Genomic DNA, 25,548 nt, shown 5'->3' on the forward strand with positions numbered 1-25,548 from the left:
ATTGATTTGGCATCAGTTCACCTAGTTCAAAGTGGTTGTCTCCCGACTCAGCTGACCTTTCTGTGGCTGTTTGTGCAGACGCAGCCAAATGTGGACTTGGGTTAGCAATAATTGTCTGCTTTAAAGTAAGACCTTGCTGCTGCCAGGGACGTCCCTACAATCCAGTAACTGGCTGGGAAATTTGAACGTCCCCGAGGACGTCCAGATCTGTTTCCCTCCCTCCCCCCCCCCTGGTGTTGAGGAGTGCGTGTTGGTCACCAGCACGAGTGAATTAAGTTGCTGCAGAAACCAAAGGCGTCAGAGAGCAGATACCCGAGAATAAATCGATAACGTAACAAATGGAGGTAAATAGGTTTTATGATTAATAAACCCTGTACAACAGTGTCACGTCCAGTCTTCCTCGAGCGGTGCGGTGTAAATGTTTACTTGAAGCGTGGTGGTGCTGCAGAGAAGGCGGTTGGAGCGGGCAGTTGTCTGGAGCGCGTGCAGGACTGTGATTGATATTCTGTAAACACGCCCCCTGGTTATGATTGGAGGAGATGCGATGGGAGCTATTGAAACTTGCTTCTCAAATAACCTTTTTTATGTAAAATGATCAGAAAATAGTGGTCATTTCATCAAGTATGGCAAAAAATACACTTACCAACTGCAACTTTGAAATTACATGCAGGGTGTCTGAATTGATTCTAAGCTACTTCAGTTTTTTCTTCCTCAGCAGAGATTTTCATTTTATGCCACACCACAAAGGGGAACATTATTAAAGATTGTTGCCAAACAGCTTTATCAGTCACAAGGGACAGGAAGAACACCTTTGCACTCTATGATTTCCTTGATCCTTTACCTCTTAACTCTTGGGGTTAACATGAAAAAAAAAACTAAACCCTTTTGAAACACTGTTGTTACTGGCAGTGTTTACTTCTTTGCATAGTTGTATACAGGGTTATGACCAGCTGGCCCCAAGCGTTTTATTCACAGCAATAAATAGCAATACGGATGTTATATATAGACATCAATAGCACGGTGGGGCAACATGCTCTTTACTTTGTTTTCTGTGGAAATGCGTTTCAAAGGAAGGAAATGGCTTGCACTTTTTTCTACACAGTAACATTTGAAATTGCTCACCTTATCATGTCCTTGCATCTCACACAGAGTGTGTGTGTGTAGTTTTGTTGCAAACCCGGCAAAAGCACATTATTCCTGCAGAGCAGTGTTACAGCTGTCCCCAGAGGGTGAATTTAATTGATGGACCTCTGCAGCACGTGCTATTTTTAGAGGTGTGCAACCCCAAAATTTAATTAGTTTCAAAATTGGTGTTGTGGTGCCCGGCCTCCTTTCAACAACACTTTGAATTATGTTTTGTGTCCCTTTCAATTGCATCTTGTCTATAAATTTTTTGCACCTATTTGTTTCCTTCTGAATAAGGCTAGCACTTAAAATGTGCTGCATCATTTTCTCTGCAGAGGAAAGATGCTCTCCATTCCCAGAAACAGAGCCCAAGCCTGTTTTATATTAAGAAGCTTCAAGCCTTTTAAAGGATGTTTCTGCACTTGCTTCCTTTCCCACTATCTCTTTTTTGAGAGCTTTTATTTGCTCTCTCTTCCTGGAGTCAAGGTTGTTGTTTATGACTGTCAAATCCAGTAACAGAAATCATATTTCTTTATAAAATCAAGGGTGCTTCTGAAAAGGCTCTCCATCTTTGTGAATGCAGTCGGATCTAATATTGAAAGAAAAATCTTGTAGATGGCAAGGTAAAAATGCAGACATATAAGCAGAAAACAACACAAGCAAACAGACATCAAGATAGACGGAGGGTAAAAGTTTCCTTTAGAGTTTTCTGTGAGCAGTCTCCAAGATCGGTAAGCTATAATTAACGGTAATAACTCACCCAGGCAGCCCAAAGGAGCTGATATTAGCTATATAGTGAGCTTAAAGCTAACGTATTTACAAAGCTCAGATGTCTGTCTAAGCACATTTTATACCTGCTGACACCTCAGTTGTTTGTCCACAGCTAGGTCTACAGGGAAGGTCCTCTGCAAAGTTAATAAAGAACCCGGCCCAACTTGGAAAATGATCGATTTAAAGCTTAACATCCTCTATTCCTCTCTTCTTCTTTTTTTTCCTGCAGGAGAGTATTTTCTTTGTTCTCGGTTAATTTCACCTGCATTAATTTTGCTGCAACATCTAATTTAATTCTGTTCATTGAGTGACAGAATGAGGAGAGCTTAAGAGTCCTGCAGGGGCTGCTTCTTGCAGGTTTAGAGAGTTCACTGACCATCTACAGCTCATTACATCTGAGAGATATTTGACCAGAGGAACAAAAAAATGGGCCTAGTTGTAGTAGTATTATTAGTTAAATTAATTTATTTGTTAAATATTTTAATTATTCTAGAAACTAACAGAACACAATTGTCAGTTTTCAATACATGGGCTTAGGGCTGTTCGATTTTGCCCAAAAATAAAATCTCGATTTTTTTTCTCTCAAAATCCGATTTTCGATTACGATTACGATTATTTTGTGAATTGACAAAAGGCAAAGAAATGATTTCAAATATGCTGTTTTTTTATTGAACATTTGCCCCATTGGGCTTTAAGTGCAAACTTTGCTCTCATTAAACCAAAAATGAATGAATAAAGTGCAAAACTCTGTAAAATAAGTTGAAAAAAAGTTTTAAAAAATATAATAAAATATAAAGTTTTATCTCTGAAAAAAAAAATCAGCAAATCAGCACTTGCAAACATACAGTAAGTTATATTTCCAATTAAATAAAACAAGACATTTTCTAATTAAACTAAACTGGGTCTTTGCATGCTAAATAATAATGCAACCCATGAAGGAGGTAGAGGTGTGTAATGTCAGTCATTACATTTGCTATTCACATTTGCAAGTTTTTTGCAAGGAACACGAGCCGGTCTACCGCATCTGGCTTGAGGGATGCCCGGTGGCATGTTACAACGCCCCCTCCTACACTAAAGAGCCTCTCCGATGGGGCACTTGTCGCAGGTATTGAGAGGTATTTCCATCAATCATTAATATGGTATCAATCATTAATATGCGTGCAGACAACATCGTTCTAATTACATAATCGCGATTACGATTTAAAATCGATTAATCGAACTTCCCTACATGGGCTTATGATCATATCATGTGATAAAATAACTAATAAAAAAATATGCCAATGACTTCTGTAATGTTCTATAAGTCCTTTGACTAGCAAAAAGGTCAAGTGTGTGTTTGGTCATTGCGAGGTTCAGGAAGTGGTCAAAGCCTGCAGAAGAATGACTTTAGCTGATGGTCAAATGGAAAACAAATTACTGTGCCTTAAACCTGCACAGTCCAGGTCAGCATTCGCTCTGCAGGCTTCGATAAAGGACCACTTTAAAACTAAAATGGTTTGAACAAGCTCTACAGCTGAGGAAAAAAGGGGGGGGAGAAACACATATTTGTGGTCCAAATAAGATAAAAGAGACATACAGTCTAGTCTGACTCTTGAGTGGATGGTAGAAAGAAACTTCCTGTACCGATTGGCCCTATGCTAATGGTGCACAGATGATATTGATGTTGTCTGGGTAGACAGCTGTTTGCCACTTAATAGGAAGAGTCAGGTCCACATTGTGAAAACTAACCCACTGGGCTGCAGATATCATTTCACTAAAGCTTTACTCTTCCCTGATTTTTCTCTCCACTCTTCTTCAAAAGGATTAGAATAAGACAATAGCCTGCTTTCTCTGTGTTATCAGTGAGGGACTTGCACAGCCCTCACTTCACACTCTGAATTTTAATGACGCCATTGTACGTGTGTGTGTACGTGTGTGTGTGTGTGTGGTTTTTGTGTTTGTCAATACACGGGCTCCAGTCTGTGCCTAAATCATTTTTCTTTTCTTTTTTTTTTCTTTGTTTTTGGCAACAACAGCGTCTGCCTAGATTCTAGACGTGTGAATGTGTGTGTCCATGTCTTCGTGTGCTCATGCATGCTTGAAACAAAAATAGAAGCTGCCCATTGGGCTCAAGCGCACGCTTATGCATGGACACACACTCCACCAGTGAGGTCCTGACTCACACAAACATGTCAAAGGCTTAACTCATCTTGGCATACGTTTCCTTAGTCGCACAACATTGTGCGGCGGCATGCAGGGAGACTCGGGGAAGTGTTTCTGCTTTGTGTTTGCCTGCCCTCAACGGAGTTCATGAAGGAGCTCAGAGACCGAGGTGCAGCTGATGGTGTTTGTTCTGCGGACGTGCCGGCTTTGCTTTATCAAGGCGGTCAGCAAAACCGGAGCCTTCTGTCTCATCAGGCGTCCAGATCGCACCACCGAGCGTGTGTGTGTGTGTGTGTAGAACAAAATAAAGGAGAGATTAATTGAGGAAAGAGACTCGCCAACAGAATGTGGTGTTTAAGAGGAAAAAAAATGAGGTTTGTGCTGTTTTGAGAAGGTGACCATGAACGGACTGGGGTCTAACTAGAAAATTTAGTTAGTACGTTTGTTTACATGTCCAAAGCACAGTAGTGTCACGGTCCTGTTATAATTATGAGATAGTGACATGTCCCAAAGCTGCTGTTTTGTGGGTCAGCATCCACATGAGATGAAGGAAGGCCAACCCATGAACAGCTTGTAAATGTAATAAAGTTAGCTTTATGAGACACGCTGACGGTTTTTTTCCTTCCCCCCTGAACACAATCCAAGTCTTAAAATGTTAATAGGAGCTGGGTTTTCTTTCTCGCACCAGTTTGTTTGGGGTTCTATCCCACTGAGTTCATTAAAAAATGTAATTGTCACAGCAACAGGATCCATTTCGAGTGTTTCTCACCCTTGAAGGACATATAAATACACAGATTTACCATTTTTGAAAACAGTTCAGTTTGATACAGTAAATGTTTATTTAACATACTGTTATTATTCATTCATTACATGGCATCTGTTAGGTAGAAAGAAAAATAAAAGTACTTCAGGGGTTCACCCTAGACAGATCGCCAGTCTATCGCAGGGCCACATATACAGATGTAGACTTGCACCTACGAGCAATTTACAATCATCAATTAACCTACTACGCATGTTTTTGGACTATGGGAGGAAGCCGGAGTACCCGGGTGGGGAACCCACGCAAGCACGGGGAGAACATGCAAACTCCACACAGAAAGACCCCACCCGGCCAGGGAGTCGAACCGGGAACCTTCTCGCTGTGAGGCAACAGTGCTAACCACCAAGTTCTGCCAAGAAAAAAAATTGCAATGTGAGAAAAACAAACTTTCTGGGTCATGTCACTTAAGCCAAAGTCAATCAAGTACTTTTAAAGTCACTATCTTCACATTGAGATATGAGATATATGTTATATAAAATATAACATAATAATATAATAATAATAATAATATAATATAAATATATATATATTAGGAATGGCCGATATTTGACCGTTCACGATAAACCGTCAAAAAAATTCCCCACGGTAAGAATTTGTCATCTCACGGTAAAAACGATAAATTGAGGAAAGAAAGAAAGAAAGGAGCAAGAAAGAAAGAAAGAAATGAGAAAGAAAGAAAGAAAGAAAGAAAGAAAGAAAGAAAGAAAGAAAGAAAGAAAGAAAGAAAGAAAGAAAGAAAGAAAGAAAGAAAGAAAGAAAGAAAGAAAGGAGCAAGAAAGAAAGAAAGGAGCAAGAAAGAAAGAAAGAAATGAGAAAGAAAGAAAGAAAGAAAGAAAGAAAGAAAGAAAGAAAGAAAGAAAGAAAGAAAGAAAGAAAGAAAGAAAGAAAGAAAAATTCCCATTGATGACACTTTTTGTATTGGTATTTTTTTTATCGTTATCGGGATTAAAAAAATAGATTTTAATCAGATATACAGGAAATTTTTACTTTGGTGATAAAGACCATGTGGCCCCTTGACAGCTGTCTAAATAGTAATCAGACATAGAGGGCTTTTATGTCTGGGCTGATGTAAACCGGCTCCGGGTGGAACATCTTCTAATTGTTTTGTCATCTTTTCTGGTCTTAACTCAAGACATTAGTAATTAACTTTGGATGCAAGGTCATGTAATGTTCTGTTTTTGGACTAGGTGAAACAATCCCTTAGTATTATATTTGAACATTTAAATATGTTTCTTGTGGCTCACACTCATGTTTCTGTTTCTGGCCTTGAAGTTGAGCAACAAAGGTAAAAATTCCCTGATTTTAGGATCCATGACTTTTTAAATGTATTTTTATAATGTTCTGTTTGAAAGTTTATCATGTTGTCCACTCAACATGAAAATAATGAAATGAAATAAAAGTGGAAGAAGATCCACATTGACACATTGATTTTGTCAGTTGTGCTGAATATATTCAAAGGTGACAAGCGTGAAAATGTTTTTCTCCTTTGTAATTCGTTTTAGATACAAGCATCTCCTAAAGTAATGTAATGAAATAAACCACGGCCTATCTTCTCCTCTAACATTGAAGGTTCAACACCCTCATATTACTATTCAACTTATTTTCTCTGCCGCTTGTTGTGGCATTTCTTCTTTTTCATGTGCTGTTTTTTATCTATTTATTTGTAGGTGTTTTTAGATAAATGGGATTTTATTTATGGTTGCTTGTATTTTAGTGAAGCATTTAAGAAGCATCGTTGTTTTTGGCAGAAAGCTCAACCTAGTCAGACATGCACACAAACGTGCATCTCAAGCCAGCTGGTAAGTGAAATTTGGCAGCTTTGAGTAATTAAATCTTCTTCTGTGGTTTTGTATTTATTACAAAAGCAATTAATTTCCCTTCCTCGAATGTAACTCCAAGTAAAAGCAGGTCTTAAATCGTTTGAAGAAAGAGGTTAAGAGATGAACTGATCTCCTTGTAGACAGTTTCCTGTGGATTCTTAAGTCAAAGATATCCCCATGAAACTTAATGTCCAAATATCAGTTTTGACTTAATTTGAAGGAAAGTGAAGGAACAGATTACCCTTTGTGTAGTTTGTCTTTCTTCCCTCAAAAGCTGGGGAATTTTCAACTTTACACTTGGAGGGCAGTTGCAGCTACACAGCGAGAGCTGGCCTATCAGGACGGCTTGAAAGCGCTCACAGAGGTGCATCAGATCCCATCGCGGCCGTCTCATGGGACAACTGCGTATGGTTTTGCAGCGCTATGTCACACGTCAACATCAACGAAACGAGCTCACAGAGCTACAATAGACATCATGGCAGATGCTACTAAGAGTTTTAGGAACGTATGACCGAAGAGTAAACAAGCAAGCGAGTGAGCAAGAAAGAATCTCGTGATACAAGTCACGGAATACGAAGTCGAGCTCTCTAAGGCCACGTTTACACAAAGCCGGGTATTTACAAAAACTCTACGTTTTGAAAAATTCCATCGTTTACACGAGATCGTTTTCAAAATCTCTTCGTTTACACGAACCTGCATAAATATGCTGTTAAGGTGCTATGAGCATCCAAACCTGCAGGGGGCAGTGTAACGAGAAGCGTAAAGTCATGCTAGCCAATCAGAATCCTGGAAAAAAACGTCAACAAATGACACGTGTGAAGCCTGAATAATATGGTTCCGCGTTAAATCGACGGCGTAGCCTACGTACGGTGTGCGTCGCCGCGTACCCTACGCCGTAGGCTCTGCGTTGGTGTAACACGGAACCATAAATCAGCCTTGACTGCCAGTTACTTCCAAGACGGAACAAGAGTCTTTCGTTTGGAGTGACAGAGAAGTGGAGTTACTTAAGACCCCGTCCACACGTAGCCGGGTATTTTTAAAAACGAATATTTCCCCCCTCCGTTTATAAAAAAATTTGCATCCACATTACATCGTTTTAAAAAAAAACCCTTCCACACATAACCGAAGATCTGCGTTTTCGACCACATTCATAAGCATTTCAAACCTGTAGATCATCTGCAGCTCCCGGGAAAGCTGCACCTCTGCGGCTCCGCGGCGGCTCCGCGGGGGCTCCGCGGGCCCTATACCGTAGGGTGCGCGTCGCCGCGTACCCTACGGTGTGGCCTCTGTGTCGGTGTAACGCAGTAAGCGGTGGTCAAGACCAGAGACCATTTATTTAATAAATAGCTTGGAGAACAGATGCTGGATCATCTGTAGTTCTGTAGTAAACAAAAGTCGCACGTCAGAGCAGATTTGTTGTTGTTTTGGAGCATAATGTGACGTTCGAAAACGCAAAACTCCGGTTGTGTGTGTCTACACGCATCTACATAAACGGAGTTTTCAAAAATCTTCACTTTGCCCGGAGTTTTTTTAAACCTTCGTTTATTTGCGTTTTCGTGTGGATGACAGGTCCAAACGTAGGAAAATATCTCCGGTTTAGCAGATATCCACAGATATCCGGCTACGTGTGGACGGGGTCTAAGTGTGACTTTAGAATATAAAACAAGTAAAATACAAGAAAATATTGACGGTGGCCAAACTAATTGTAAACACAGGTCGCACACGTGACGCTGGTGACGTTTCTGTTGCATAATGTGACGTTCTGAGGCCTAAATCTCCGTTTTCCTCTGTTTAGACGCAAACGTGAAAACAGAGTTTTTGAAAATCTCCACTTTGGCCGGAGTTTTCAGAAATCATCGTTTTTGGTGACTTTGAGCTCCGTTTTCGTGTAAACGAACGGCCAAAACGCATGAAAACACCTCTGTTTTTGCTCCGTGTAAACGGGGCATAAGAAGATCCCGTAGATATCATGTATGTGCGGCGCCTGTTCAGTCCTCTTGGATGTGAATGCCTGGCGTGATGCATGCTCTGATACAACCTCGGTCGGTTATCAGAGCCTCGTTTGAAGCAAGACCGAGTGAATCAGCGCATAATGTGTACATTATGTAAATGTTGGCGCTGTGGTTAATGGAAGTAAAGCCAGTTCACGACTGCCCATTACTCTTTCAAGGACTTCCTCCTTGGGAGTGGCCTCTTTAATCACGCGAGTGGAGTCAACTGCCTCTCTCGCCTTTGTTTTTCTCACCATTAGTCGCTTAAAAGATACAGCAGCCTGTTTATGTCGTGTATGCTAATGAGGTTATTTGTTGTAGACTTTCACTCATTTTTTTTTCTGTGTGTGTGTGTATATTTAACACCCCCGTTATCAGGCATTGAAGACACTACACCGCAGCAGTTATTGATCCCGTTATCCATAGTTTGGGTCAGTATTTTTATATCTCTTGAGTTCTGTTCACATTAAAACTGAATTATTGAGCGAAGCTGAGCAGCAATGACTCCTCCAGGTGAATGATGTGATGTTTCTCACAAGGACAGAGGATAAAAGACAAAAACCCGCTCAGAAATATGACTGAAGCTTGTATCATTCACAGCTTTGATTTGTATATTGTTACTAAAGAAAACTATGGTGATGAAAGACTCGATATTTCAAGGATTCTGAAGAGAGAGTTATAAAACAACGGAAAATAAAAAAGAGACCAAAGAAGCGGTGCATGACACGTTGAATATGTTATACCCTTCACAGTGAATTACAGTGTAAAATGTTTTCCTCTGGATGTTGAGAGCCTTTGGAGAAACAAAGAAACCACTTTTTTTGATTGGGTAGTAATTGATTCATTACCTTTCCTTTTTTTTTTCCCCGATTTGATTCACTAACTTGCTGATAACATCTGAGATCCCAGCTGAACAGTTATCGTCGGGCAGGGTATTTAAATGTCGGTTCTATGTCAGATCTTATCTGGACTCATCCAGGTCATCGTAAAAAAGGTTCATCAGAAGGAAGCTGGACCTTTTTACGCAGTTTCCTGAAGGTTTTGTCTCAACTACTAAGAAAAAGAAGTGCACTGCATATTTAGGATCATATATTACATTTATTGTTGAACGAGCATTGGTAAAGCATAGAACAGCCCGTTCTAGTATAGTTTAGACTTGTAGTTCTCAAGTCCGGCCTCAAGACCATTTTTTTGTGGTCTTGGTCTTGTCTCGGTCTCGTGTCTCTCGGTCTCGTCATGTCTCGGATTCGGATATTTGAGATGCCATTGCACACACCAAGGTGACAGAATCTTCTGATCACCAGTTCTTCAGTGTAATTTTGCTACTATAATGGTAAATAATGCAATTTCAAGTCAGTAATTGTGTGTATCTTTAATATTTAAAAATACATATTCCATTTACAAATTAAGTACAATTTAAATCAGTAACAATTACGATTCATCAAACCTTTCGGAGGTGGAGGGGGGTGTTGGAGGCTGGTTATTTTGTTAGATGACTTTGGGACTAGTTAATAAGTCAATAATAAGTCAATCCTTAAAAGCACTCGAGCCAATCCTCCAATAGTGTAGAAGTAGCGGTAGTGCAGTTGCCACACATATTTGATCTCAGCTGATTGATGAAAAAATGTATAGCGAGTTCACACATATGACATCCACTGTTTGTGTTATTGTGCTGCAGTTGAATACAACCTCATATGAATACAACCTCATATGGAAACGAAGCAGCTGAACCAGGATAGTGCTGATGGAATAACTAGGTTTTTTTTTGTCTCTGTCTCAGTCTTGAACTGAACTAGTCTTGGTTTTACACTCTGGTCTTGGTAGTGTCTTGGTCTCGGTTTAGGCGGTCTTGACTACAAGTCTAGTATATCAGAAGATTCAATATTAGCCTTTTTCCTTTGGTAGTTCAGTTCTGTTCCTTTCATTTGCTCATTTATTTTGCACAAACACGTGCATCCTGCATTTAAATACATCCATATTACACCTGGACAGCTCACTTTTACCTCATCCTAGGGCTGTGCGATTAATCGATTTTAAATCTAAATCGGATTTATTAATCAAGACGATGTTAAAAAAAGGAAAATCGGAAAATCAATTTTCCTTTTTTGCAGCTGGCTGCATTACATACAGAGCTCGTCTAGTCATCTTTGTTTGGTCAAGAAAATTGTAAATGTCACTTTACTAAACTCAAGGAGGATTTACAGTATCTTTCAATTGCTCTTCATTCCCAATAGGGAAATTTGTTTCTTATTTTTCTTTAAAAGTAAAAGATAAAATATTTGAAACAATTTATTCCATTGTCTTTTGTAGTTTTACCAAAAAAATCAATCGAAATCGAAAATCGGGTTTTCAGAGAAAAAAATCTGGATTTTATTTTTGTCCAAAATCGCCCAGCCCTAACTCATCCATTTCATTTGAATCATTTATTTGTTGAGGAGTCAACTGTTGACGTCTGAGAGCAGCAGAACTAGATGGATGGTCAATGGTTTTTGTTGTTGTTGTTGTTTTTTTAATAGAAAAGGCTATCAATTCCTGATTCGGTAGCTGTTCCGCATTCTTGACTGCTTTTTGTCCAGAACAAACAAAGGAGAAGGTCATTAGGCTGAAACCAAAAAGGTTTTGTTGTGTAGATCACTGGGCTGTGGCCTGCTTGTTTTCTAAGGAGATGAATTAGAGAAGAGATAGGCAGAGGCAGACGCCACCGTCTTAAGGGAGGGGATGAAGAGGAGATTCATTACGCCTTACCCCCTAAGCACACAAACAGACACAAACACAAACACGCAAAGCAGGACTGGGCCTCATTATTTCCCCATTTCCATCTCCGAGAGGAAGTGAGGGGTTACGGCCTCTTCAGTGAGTGCTGCTGACATCTGCCCTTACATTTATCACACGTCCCTCTACACACCTAGCCAACTCCCTATACACAGATAATACACACACACACACCTGCAGACATGCTAGGTACAGTCAGAAATAGCATAAATGATCAACCTGAAAGCAGTAGCACAGTTAAAGTAGGGCTGGGCGATATGGACCAGAAGTCATATCTCGATATTTTCTAGCTGAATGGCGATACTGGATATATATCGATATTTTTTCTGTGCCATAATTGGGGTTTCCCCCAAAGCATTATAGCATAGCATCTCTGTTAGCTTCATTTTTTCTGAGGCAAACCCTTAAAAAAACAGTCAGTTTTAATACAAAGCCTCGTGCCAAATGTCACACAGGTTCCTTTATTAACAGAGGTCTGCACAATATCAAAATTTATAAAACAAATGAAATAAAAATAAATTGCCTGCATATATAGAATAAAAATGCTTCTTGAATAAAATAAAACAAATATCCCTTTCCTGCATAACAATTAAATTAAAATACACTGTACAATTAATACAATGTAGACAGTAACAGGCAGACTTTTCCACTGAGGTTGACAGTTGTGCAAATAACAAAACATTTGTGCAAATCTCAAATAAAACATTCAAGTCAATTTGTCACAAAATAAGCTATATCAAAATCATAAAAAAAATAATATTTTTTTTAAATCGATATAAACGATATTGTCTCGTACCATATCGCGTTTGAAAATATATCAATATATATTAAAATCTCGATATATCGCCCAGCTCTAAGTTAGAGCACAGATGGCTTTACCCTGCTAGGAGCTTATCGTTTCATTTACATTTTTTCTGTTTATTTATTGATTTGTTGACAGTACCAGCAAGGCCATTGTCCTCCACATCCACTTGGTTTGCTCTGCCTCAAACACTGCAGCGTGCTGTGTCGCTCACTAACACCCCATGGGCTCTATTTTGCAGAGCTGCTTTAGCTGGCAGTGACTACTTTTAACCAGGCCTGAGATTAAGTCCTCAGCAACAGAGCTATTGGCCATTACCATCATACTTATTGCCAAACGTATGATGGCTTAATGGAGCTGGAAGGAAATAGAGATGGCCTGTGTGAGACAAGGGGGGGAGTCAGATAAAGATCCAGTGAACACTAGATGAAACCAGCTTTCTCTCCCTTCCCCCGAATTGAACTGCAAGTAAATGCAGGAATGTGGAAATACTTAATGAATAATGCAGCACTTGTTACAAAGTACCCACGTGGCATGCCAAACAGAAGTCATGGCTGTGGTGGTGCGCTGCCCTTTAAAAGTCTTAACCCAATGCGGGCAAGTTGGGTTAATGTTCTTGGCAGAGAAAGGAGAACAGACCTCATAAACCCCCTGATCACAAAGGTCTCCCACTTTACAGTTTATTAAAATAGTGGCTTTGACCTCCGGTGACTGATCTAATGATTAGTATTCAGTTCAAACTTTGAAATAGTAAAGCCTTCACGGGTAATGCGCTTAATAAATTTGCCCGCATGAAGTCATCTAACCTAACGCATAAGTGAGTTAAGTTAAGTTTACATAAATTGTATTAGAACACATTAGATTCTCATTGGAAGACTGACTGCAGAAATAAGTTTATTTCATCTGGAACTAGTTATTTAACCCTAATGTAGTGGCTTTTCATTGATTAAATCATCCTAGGCTAAAAAAAAAAAACGATGCTACTCTTTTTCAGATGGTTTCAATTATTGGCTTCAATTAACCAAAGACAAGAACTAAGAAGGTTCTTGAACATAGTAAAAAGAAGTTAAAAACTGAGCGGTGAGCTATTATCATCGAGGAAATATGATCTGAGACTGTGTGAACAGAATTTATATACCCGTATTTTCTGGACTATAAGCCGCACCTGTATATAAGCCGCATCCACTCTATTTAAAAAAAAAAGATATGCAAGCCGCAGATATTTATGTTGTTAGATTAGATATTTACTACATGCACAGAACCATTTTGAACTGTAAATGATGTACATGTTTGTACCTAAATAGATCCTTTCCTAACTGTCTTTTAACACGGCAGCAACTTTGCTGATTAAAACTGGACAGAACCAAGAGAAAATAACCAGTATTTATTTATCTATTTATCTGTTTGAAATCTTCTTCTATCTATCTGCGGAAAAAGAAGTAGCGTATTCTTCTTTGCATTTATTTTGTCTTAGTTTTTATTCTAATTCCGGTTAGCACTCCCTCTAGCGGTGGAAGAAAAATCCACAGAATAGCTGCACCTTTGTATAAGCCGCATGGTTGAAAACCTATGAAAAAAGTAGCAGCTTATAGTACAGAAAATACGGTAAATAGGCTGCTTTCAGAACCACTAAGTAAATATACTTCTTATTTATTCTACCAAATATACCACTCAAAAATATTGTATGCAGTATGCAAAGAATGGTTTGCATACTGCATACTTGCTTGTTCCTAAAAAAAAATGCAGTGTGCAAACGACTCGTCTGCTTCAAGGAGGATTCCCTCATGAAACGGGCCTCTGCTGTGGAACTTTGACACATAACGAACTTCTAGTTATGTTGTAACCTAATTCCTTCTATGGTTACATGGTGTGTGGTAATGAGGGCCGCTAGTCGTCCCAGTAATACGCAGTAAACATCACATTCTCCAATGTATGGACAGTATGCAGTTTGGGAAAATGGCCACAGTCTCGTCGCCCCTTCCTGACCTGCTAGTCTCGGTGCACGTGTGCTCACGTTTGTGGTTTCTGTGTTTTTTGTCTCAGGGTTATCTCACCTTTTCATCCCAGCTTTTCTTTTTTCTTTTTGGATATCCTCTTTAAAGTCACTTTGAGTTTTGTTTCATAAAGGACACGGCTATCTGATCCTGGCTCCCTGGTCTTCTGTGTTTACCTCCTCCAATTCACCTTTGTGAGAAAAAACACCTATCAGTTCGGTTAATAGAAAATGACGAAAGGAAAACATAGCATAAGATGATTGAAATGATGTCTTGTCTAATACGTGCCGTAATCAATGCTATGGGTGGTCTGACGGGATTTAAAGGTGTGTGACTTGTTTCTTAGGCCAGATGCTATATTTATACACAAACATACATGCAACTACAACAAAACCAGAAGTTAATTCAGTAGTGGGGTTTTTTTCTTTCAATATGGAAGCATGAAATTCATTTCAGGGCAAAAATACAGTTGTTAATTAGGAACGTTTTCAAAGGCTTGTTTAATACCATTATGAACCTTTCACTGCTATCGCTTCGCTTGGAGCACTGTGTGTGTGTGTGTGTGTGTGTGTGTGTGTGTGTGTGTGTGTGTGTGTGTGTGTGTGTGTGTGTGTGTGTGTGTGTGTGTGTGTGTGTGTGTGTGTGTGTGTGTGTGTGTGTGTGTGTCTTCTAAACCAAACTTATTAAAACTGTGTAGGGAGAACTTTAAATACATGCCACAAAACTGAAACTCTGTTGATTTAAAAATAAATGTAGAAGAAGTTGTTTCATTAGTAGTTGAGTGGGATCAATTTTTGTCAATTTAATTATTTTTGTTTTAAGCTTACTGATTATTTAAGCTGGATAGTGAAGTAAACTTAATGTATAGTCTTAGAATAATGATAATGCAGTGCAGTTACACTGAATACTTTCTACATTCACATTTGAAAGACGTTCATCATGAGTTTGACCTTGAAATGTTCAATAATGAGCTACAGTGTATATGGACCATTGATGGAGATGCTCCTAGGTGAGAAGGACTTTAAAGTTGCAGTTGGTAAGTGTATTTTTTGCCAAACTTGAAGAAATGACCACTATTTTCTGATAATTTTACATAAACAAGGTTATTTGAGAAGCAAAACGCATCTTTGGCACCATCTGCAGCATGTGATGCAATTTCCAACTTTCCATGGCTCCCGTAGCAGCTCCTCCAATCAGAGCAAGGGGGCGTGTTTACAGAATGTCAAAAGTATTCACATTCATTACTCAGGTAGAAGTATAGATACTACAGTTTAAAAATACTCCTGTAGAAGTTGAAGTATCAACTCAAGTTTTTTTACTCAAGTAAAAGTATAAAAGTACTGGTTTCAAAACTACTTAAAGTATAAAAGTAAAAGTAATGTAAGGGGGAAAAAAGCCATTAAGGACAAAAGCCATTGAAAATGAATGTATCTTAGTATCATGCAAATATATTAAAGAACCATATATGTGTACTATTGAGCATTAACATGTGTTTCAGAGAGCAGGACATATGATGACTAGTTGCCTATAAGTATTGTAATGGTGCAAAAAGTCAAACTTCAGAGGCATGTTATCATTTATCCTAACCTTTATTGGAATGTACATCCAAGTTTAGTTGCAGGAATCAGAGGGAACGGATGTAAGAACAAAACTGGATAAGAACATCTGAAACAACCACAACCAAATTCACAATTTAACTGTTTTTTTTTTATCTAAAGGCCGAAATGAAATAGATTAACGGGGCTGTTTTTAAAATGTAAGGAGTAAAAAGTACAGATAATTGCGTGGAAATGTAAAGTAAAGTAAAAAAAAGTAAAAGTAAAAAGTCGTCTGAAAAATAATTACTCCAATGAAGTATAGATATCCAAAATTTCTACTTAAGTAAGATAACGAAGTATTTGTACTTCGTTACTTGACACCTCTGTTTTTAACTAATGCAAAATGGCAGCTCTAAGTTATCTGCAGCTATCTGCAGCAAAGTTCAACTTTTAATGTGTAACCCCAGCCTATGTTGATTTATTTAGTTCAGACTCGTTGCTGTTCTTGGCAGGTGTTATTATCCTCCATTGTGATATTTATTGTCAGTCTTGACTGTCACACCACCTGTCATTTCTACACTTGTTGCTCAGCAGCCATCTCAGAAAGACACCGCCGTTGTCCCGGCCAGCTGGGATCCCATCCAAGCCGTAAATTAACAGGGGAGACAGTCATCCAAAACACATTTACAAAATTCACCTGTAAGATGGTGTTTAAAAAAATGCTTAATATGGTAATGACTTTGCCTAAAAATAAGATTTAAAAGGCAGCTGGAAACAAATTGATGTATTTACACAGGAAGTGGTGTGTTTTATCACCCGCATCTGTGAGCTGACGTGGTTCAGGAGGTGGACAAAAGTAAACACGGGAACCAAAAATAACAGTGCTGTACGGAGATTAGCAAAACAGGAAATGCGAGGTGAGATCTCAAGTCCGTGACGGATCTGAAACGGGAGCGCTGATCTGAATCAATCGCTCCCGAAATTCCTTTAAAGAAGGATAGATTTAATGAAGACAAGTGATGCTTAAAGCTAGTTTGGACAGTTTACTGTATTTCATCTTGAACATGTTGATAATATATGAGTGGAAAAATTAAAATATTAGATGTTAAACTGCCACTTATGGGTCTTCACCTGACGGAAAATTGGTCACATTCAGTTGTAGGCTCTGGCCTGTGAGGAGACAAGATGTTTTTCATATCCACAAGTAGGAATGGGCGATATTTTACCGTTCACGATATACCGTCAAAAAAATTCCCCACAGTAATTTGTCATCTCGCGGTAAAAAAAAAACGAAAAATTCCCGTTGATGACGTTTTTATGTAAAGCTGATTCATGGTTCTGCGTTAAATCGACGGACAACGTACGTCAAGGAAGGAAGGAAGGAAGGAAGGAAGGAAGGAAGGAAGGAAGGAAGGAAGGAAGGAAGGAAGGAAGGAAGGAAGGAAGGAAGGAAGGAAGGAAGGAAGGAAGGAAGGAAGGAAGGAAGGAAGGAAGGAAGGAAGGAAGGAAAGAGAGATTCCCGTTGATGACGTTTTTGTGTGAAGCATGGTTCTGCGTTAAATTGACGCACAACGTACGTGAAGGAAGGAAAGAAAGATAGATAGATTGATTGATTGATTCCCGTTGATACGTTTTTGTGTAACAAACATGGCGGATCTGAGTCATTCCAGTTTTGCAGTACAGTTGGACTCATTTAATTGGTTTTTAATAATTCAATTTATTGGTGTAGTTTAGTAGCATTTAGTATCTTTTAGAGCAGTGATTTGGGGGCTCCAAAGACTGAATGTGGTGATAGATTTATAGTTAAAAAGGTGGAGTTGAATTGGTATTTTTTTTATCGTCATTTTTATCGTTATCGGGATAAATGCCAGAAATTATCGTGATAAATGTTTTAGTCCATACCGCCCATCCCTATCCATAAGGCTGTAAGGCATCAGTCAGATATTGTTACTTGGCACTTTTTTGCAGAGCCTGCTGTTACTTCAGTCTTAATGTTTGAATTATTCACGTCATATTGTCTTTTTGGCCACTTTCCTGTCATCTGCCTTGCTGTAAAGATGTGACCCCTCACGCGATGGGCATAAATCAGGTTCAGTCCCGGTCAGTCTCTCTTGTCAGAGTCTTGCCCAGTTAGTCTGAAGGACATTTTTCCACAACATTTTGGCGACAACAAAGGGAGATCAAGATGCGTTATGTGTATGCGAGATAACGTGGCATATCTGAGAGATCGCTCAGACACCCTCAGAGTGGATTTAGCAGGATCATGACCCCTCCCAGTCTCCACACATCCATCCGCCGTCACACTCAGGAAGCGCTGACAATAAATAGCTCCAGTTAACATGAGCGTTGTTGAGGAGTGCAGCCAAGAGATGGAGGAGATAGAGAGGAGGAGGAACATTTTCCTACAGCGAGTTACATATTTGATACACATATTCCAAAGGAGGCCTTTTGTCTGAAAGGGACGTGGCACATCACTAACGTAGATTATTCGTTTCTTTGATTCTCTCTGGAGCATCAGATCTTTGAAATCAGCCAGTTTACCAAGGTGAGGCTGTTAAGACTGCCAGGCCATATCTAGAGAGATCCATTGACAGTCTGAGCTACCACATGGCATGTAGGCCTGTGTTGAAAAAATCGATTAAATCGATTCTCATATTAATTCCTAAAAATCGATTCATATGTCTAAAGATCGATATTTTTTTTTTTTTTTTTTTTTCTTTTATTTATGTTTTTTTTTTTTTCATCATTACATTACAACTTTTGGTTATTTTTTTGTTTATCCCCAAAAAAGGAATGTTTTGTTGGACACGAGAATAACTGGTGCCATGTTTTTGCCTTTAAATATGTTTAAAGGTATGAAAACATTAAAGTGTTAGGTTATAATTGCATAAATTGTCTATATTTCATTACTTTATATACTGTCTTGAGGATACATTTGCAAAAAATTATAAAAACCAAATGCTCAAAAATTAAAAACCAAAATAGACCGAAAATGGAACAAATAAAAACGGAATGTGGGAAAAAATAAAACCAATTTCATCCGTCTCTGTTTGCTGCCTGGATCTATTTGGTAATTCTGACCCACAATGTTTCTGAAAGCAGTTCTATCAGCATTCTGGGAGCTGATTGGTCCTTACAGCATCATTAGCTGCCAATACTTGCTGTTTAATCTCAATATAATACTAGTAGTAATATTTTGCATAACTACAGTCATATAATTCATGCAACAGCTCAAAAAACAGTTTTAATAACACTAACCCAAATCAATATCAGAATCGAATCGGATCGAATCAAATCTTGACAATCGATTCTGAATCTTAAGAATCGGAACGAATCGATTCTTGACATTTGAATCGATCCCCAGCCCTAATGGCATGTGATTAGTTTCAAATGTGATTCAAACAACATATGAAAATGTTTTTCCACTGGATTTTCACGGATGTATCTCAATGGTCTGGTCCTTCATGGGGCATTTCAAAATGCCTTTTGCATCGTTTGCAGTGCAACACTAACGACTACCTGCACCAGGGTGACAGAAGTGATGGGGTCAGAGTGTAAGACAGCTCAGTTTTGGCAGTGTAGACGTGATGACAGCAACAGTATGAGGTCTATGGACTTATACTGACATAAAGTGCTGCACAGTAGCTTAGTCTGTCTCCGGCGCTTTCTCATAACCTGAATAAAATTTTCACTGCCGTTCGACCTAACCATTTGCAGCAGCAGTAAAGCCAGCTTTATTTTGGTTTGTTTACATCAGTTGTGTGTGTTTAATCTATAACCACAGGAAACCATGCGGATTAGAAAACATAAGCAAGGGCCCTCAGATCGGATCTGTTCACCGTTCACACTCACTGGCTGTTTTATTAGGTACATATGATATACCTAATAAAACGATGAGTGTATCAAATTTACCTTATAAAGCGGCCTGTGAGTTTATGATGTAGACAGTCAGTCAGAAAGATCAAAGTATATGGAGAGAAAACCGACTCAAAACATTTGTGTGTGCGTAAAACGACGTACGGACGAATCTGTGAGGCTCAAAACCATTTGTGTGTATCTATAGCGTTGTGCGTGTGTATCAGGCGATTCGTGTGTAGGAGGCTTTTTGAATTCGGGATTATCGTTTTGTCCGTTACTTTGAGCAAGTTGTGCATGCACAAATCTAATAATATGCACAAATCAAGTACTATGCACAAATCAGATAATACAAATGTTTTGAGTAGATTTTCATCTCCCATCAAAACATGAAACAATAGTTTATTGACTTCAAATCCTATTATTTCTAATAGGACAGCCAGCCCCATGAGAGGGACTAACGCTGTTTTGACTTGTTAACAGATGTCTTAAAGGGACGTGTAGGAATGACTTTAATATGGTAAACGGAGCAACATACTAAACAGCTTTCCTCATAAAAACCAGTATGCTGTCATGGCTACTAGACTTAAATGATGGTAAATTAAGGCAGGTATGTTGGTCTCTACTTATTGGTTGTAAATTGAAAGCCGTTCCCTACGGAACGAGAAAGAGGTCATAAAACTCCCTCTAGAGACAGAGATACAAATTGACAATTCTGCCTCGTATCACGACAACTTAAACAGCGGTTACATAACCCCAATCGCTCAGAGTCAGCGGACAAACCTCGCTGGATTCTTTGCAGGGTAAACTACCGAGTAAAACCTTTTATTTAGCAACCGTATGCCTCCACATTTACCACAGTATCATCTAGGGATGGGCGGTATGGACTAAAAAATGTATCACGATAATTTCTTGCATTTATCCCGATAATGATAAAAATGACGATAAAAAAAAAAAACCAATTCAACTTCTTCAAATCTTTCTTTCTTTCTTTCTTTCTTTCTTTCTTTCTTTCTTTCTTTCTTTCTTTCTTTCTTTCTTTCTTTCTTTCTTTCTTTCTTTCTTTCTTTCTTTCTTTCTTTCTTTCTTTCTTTCTTTCTTTCTTTCTTTCTTTCTTTCTTTCTTTCTTTCTTGCTAATTTCCTTCCTTCCTTTTTCCCTTCCTTCCTTCTTTCCTCCTGCTCTCTCCTTCCTCCTTCCCTTCCTCTTTTCTCCCTTCCTTCTCCCCTTTCCTTCCTTCCTTCCTTCCTCCTGCTCTCTCCTTCCTTCCTTCTTTCCTCCTGCTCTCTCCTTCCTTCCTTCCTTCCTTCCTTCCTTCCTTCCTTCCTTCCTTCCTTCCTTCCTTCCTTCCTTCCTTCCTTCCTTCCTTCCTTCCTTTTTCCCTTCCTTTTTTCCTCCTGCTCTCTCCTTCCTCTGTTCTACCTTCCTTCCTTCCTTCCTTCCTTCCTTCCTTCCTTCCTTCCTTCCTTCCTTCCTTCCTTCCTTCCTTCCTTCCTTCCTTCCTTCCTTCCTTCCTTCCTTCCTTCCTTCCTTCCTTCCTTCCTTCACGTACGTTGTGCGTGGATTTAACTCAGAACCATAAATCAGCTTTACACAAAAACGTCATCAAGGGGAATTTATCATTTTTACCGTGAGATGACAGATTCTTACCGTGGGGAATTTTTTTGACAGTATATCGTGAACGGTAAAATATCGCCCATTCCTAGTATCATCACAGATTAGACATTTGTTTGGATTGCACATGCTCTCCAATCTCTCTTTTTTTTTTTTCTTTAATCCTGATCTACGTTATAACTCTTTCTGTCCCTCGGCACAACTCTTTCTGTCCCTCGGCACAAAATAAAACCAAATTGCTCGTCGTCAACATAGAGAGCTGTTTCTGCTCTGACACAAGTGTCATTCAGTTTAGCAGCTGTCCTACTGGGACAGCCATTGGGTGAAATTTACTGCGTGCCTCTGTCACTCATGGCCAACAGCCTTATGGGTATTCTCTTCTCCCGTTACTCCGGTAAATCAGATGCAAGGGGCAGAAGACATCAAAGCTCAGACAGGGAAAAAAAAACAACAAAAGACAAACTTTTGTCTTTGGATTTACAGCTGAGAGACAGCCCCAAAGGTCTGTGCATGTGTGTGGGGAAGTGGAGTAATACACATGTTTCCACAGAGAGAGAGAGAGAGATAGTGAGGGGGACATGAAAGGAATAAGCTAAGGTTTGATGTGATAATGAAGTGTCTTCTTTAGTCTTCATCTTCTCTTTTATCCAAAGCACTCACCTGCACCTATTTGTCCGACAAATGTTTTGCTAGGCCTCTAAAGTAGCAGTCAGCTTTCTGCTATCGAGGTGGGGATATCATCATCTTCAGGTTTTGTTTGAGGTTTTGCTCACTTGAGAGTAAAAAGATTGGTGATAAACTAGATGTTACAGCTTTCTTTTTTGTTTTAGTGCTTATCTTGCCTCATCTGGCTTTCACAGGCATCACGTTAAGCATGTTAACATTTGTGTGTCATGCTACCCTTCCCCCATCTTTTCATATCGGAGAAACCAAGTGATTTGAGACTTGTCATGGTTGGTAGAAGTGAGCAGGAATGATGCTACGGTTAGTACACTGGAGCGTTTAGCTGTACATGGGAAGATTTACTGGCCTGTGAAGCCATAAACCTGCAATTACAAACCCTAACAACTCTGGCGCAGGCAGCCTGTACAACGCAGTTTTCCTCTGGGCTCAGGGATTTAAGCTTCACAATCAGTCAAGCGTGACTCAAGAAGCTAATTGCACGAGAGTGACACGCACACACTCCTTACAGGAGAACGACTGATGGCGGAGGTGGAATTTGGTTTGAAATTCATCAAATTTTAATCCAGAGCGTATATTTCCATATTTATCTCTGGGCTCCTTGCATCCACTTCCTCTCCGCATATCGTTCTGGCCCTATTAATAGCTCAAACAGCTCCTTACCTAACAGAGACGCACAGGCTTACAGGAAAAACCACCCTCTCGTTCATGTCACTGCAGCGTCCTATCAAGTCCAGCATTCAAAGACATGTGTATCTCCAGGTAGATAGGACTGTCGGTGAATCACTCCATTTCTGCCACACTCGGTAAATTGGCTGTTTGATGCAGGAAACAGATGAGTCAGAAGCCGGGCAACGTCGGAGATAAGATGCAGGATTCATACTCTCCTCCGCTATATAATGAATCAGTGTATTTACTTAGAGCGATCTGCTCGTCTAATACAGCCCTGTGATTGCTCCTTCTTCTCCATCGCCCACCCCCCTCCCTAAAGGTAATTGCTCTTACCTGAGACACTGTAATGGATCCTGGATGAAGTATTGACCGCTGCTAGATTTTGATTAACGGGCTGTAGGGCAGAACACGTCTTTAATGAAACTGAGGAATCAGCATTCTCGGGCTGGTCCGTGGAGGCTGCACGGCTGTGCACTGTGGCCCACAGGCGCCTTGATTAGGACCTGATCCTCAGCAAATCCAGAGGTGGGCCACGGCAACGGAATTAAAAGTGATAAATTCATCCATTAATAATACTTGAGGTTTGTGTAGTTTTTTCTCTGGAGGCCCATAATCATTAAAGATTTTGGGTATTCATTTACTGTCAGCACTTGCTCATTCACACATATTCACCCACCAGCTCAATTCTTTACCTTGTTGTAGGGCTGGGCGATATGGACCAAAAGTCATATCTCGATATTTTCTAGCTGAATGGCGATACTCGATATATATCTCAATATTTTTTCTGTGTCTTAATTGGGGTTTCCCCCAAAGCATTATAGCATAGCATCTAGGGCTGGGCGATATATCGAGTATAGCCGATGTATCTCGGCTTCTACTCTGTGCAATGTACAAAATGACTCTATCGTGCATATTCGAATATAAATTTTCACGCATTTTGCTTTTAGCCGCGGGCATTAAATTATAGGCTTTTCTCACTCTCTCGTCTTGTCTCTCCTTCTCTGAGACATAAAACAAGCGCACCCTGTCACACATGTCAGTCACGTGCTGTCGTGTGTGCATTATCATTGGCCCCCGACCAGCTGCTGGTGTCGGGACCGCCGCTCACTTCCACCTCGCTGTAACTTTAACTTAACTTTAACTTTTCTAAACTCGGCCTGTTTGCGCCGTGAGCTCATCTGCGCGGTTGCTACGCGCGGCGGACTCTTTTCAAAGCAAACTGGTTTAGTAAAGACGGGAGGGGACGCTTTCTCCTCGCACGGCTCCGGAGAGCCGAGGACCCGCTTAGCGCAACACGCGCAGCCGAGCCTTTAGACTGATTTATGGTCCCGCGTTACACCAACGCAGAGCCTACGGCGTAAGTGCGCGTCGCCGCGTACCCTACGCCGTAAGTTCTGCGTTGATTTAACGCGGAACCATAATTCAGGCTTTTTCTTCCAGAGCTGAGAAACGTCACCTAGTGTTGCTTAAATGTGGCCGCATGAAATCAATCACCATCACCGAAACAAAGTCAAACAAGGCTATATGACATCATATTTCTAACAATAAGTGAAAGTGATGCAAAGTAAAGGAGGAGAGGATGAAACATTGCAGTCCCTGCACCTACAATTTAATATAAAGGTGCTCTAAGGGGCCCCTGCTGCTCAGAGCAGCTCATCCTGGTAAAACCAGGTAAAACCAGGTGAAACCTGCTCATCCTGGTAAAACCAAGACCAGAACATGTTCTTAGCAGATGTTCTTCAGACGGGGAGTCAGAGATTTCTATTTTGAAATGACACTTTTTATGTTTGTGCCACTCACTGCTTAGTAACTGTTTAATAAATACAGTTTTGGTAAATTTGACTTATTCCCCCTTTTTGCATGAAAGTTTAAAATGAGCATATATTAATGCAGTATGAACAAGAATGTTTTAATGTAGACATATAGAATCATCATACTGGTGTGATTGTATGCATCAAAGTGTTAATTCAAGGCTAAGGCAAAATATCGAGATATATATCGTGTATCGTGACATGGCCTAAAAATATCGAGATATTAATAAAAGGCCATATCGCCCAGCCCTAATAGCATCTCTGTTAGCTTCATTTTTTTCTGAGGCAAACCCTTAAAAAAACAGTCCGTTTTAATACAATGCCTCGTGCCAAATGTCACACAGGTTCCTTTATTAACAGAGGTCTGCACAATATCAAAATGTATAAAACAAATGAAATAAAAATAAACTGCCTGCATATATAGAATAAAAATGCTTCTTGAATAAAATAAAACAAATATCCCTTTCCTGCATAACAATTAAATTAAAATACACTGTGCAATTAATACAATGTAGACAGTAACAGGCAGACTTTTCCACTGAGGTTGACAGTTGTGCAAATAACAAAACATTTGTGCAAATCTCAAATAAAACATTCAAGTCAATTTGTCACAAAATAAGCTATATCAAAATCATTAAAAAAAAAAATGTAATTTTTTTTTTTTTTTTTTTTTTTTTTTTTTAAATCAATATAAACGATATTGTCTCGTACCATATCGTGTTTGAAAATATATCGATATATATTAAAATCTCGATATATCGCCCAGCCCTACCTTGTTGCTTACTGGCTCATACACCAAGTCACTCATTAATACACTCAATAACTCTCCGGCTCACATGCAGCAGGTCAGCCACTAACAGTTAGAATTTAGCACAAGGGTTACATAGCATTAACTTCTATCATCCTCTTCCTTAAATTGCCTTTTTGCTCCTGTTAAAAACTGATGGCATCTCGGATGGAGATGAAAGGGAAAACGGCTCGCGCCCCGTGTTCTTTGAGCGTGCAAATGGACATAATCTAAAAGGCGAGTATTAGCATGCTAAAAGACACTGCAGCTATGATGAACACCATTTGCCAAGGCTTAATGCGATAGCCGGGTAAGATGATTAACTTTGAATCCATTTAATCAACCACAAGCGCC

At 39.5% G+C, this 25,548-nt stretch overlaps 1 protein-coding gene across 2 annotated transcripts in view; it reads left to right on the forward strand.

The window, feature by feature from the left end:
- mdga2a (MAM domain containing glycosylphosphatidylinositol anchor 2a) overlaps positions 1–25,548 on the forward strand; it is a 269,982-nt gene that overhangs the window by 112,374 nt on the left and 132,060 nt on the right. The gene's annotated exons all lie outside the window — the stretch shown is intronic.

This window comes from Cololabis saira, chromosome 18 (genome assembly GCF_033807715.1).
Source record: "Cololabis saira isolate AMF1-May2022 chromosome 18, fColSai1.1, whole genome shotgun sequence".
NCBI classification, from domain to species: domain Eukaryota; kingdom Metazoa; phylum Chordata; class Actinopteri; order Beloniformes; family Belonidae; genus Cololabis; species Cololabis saira.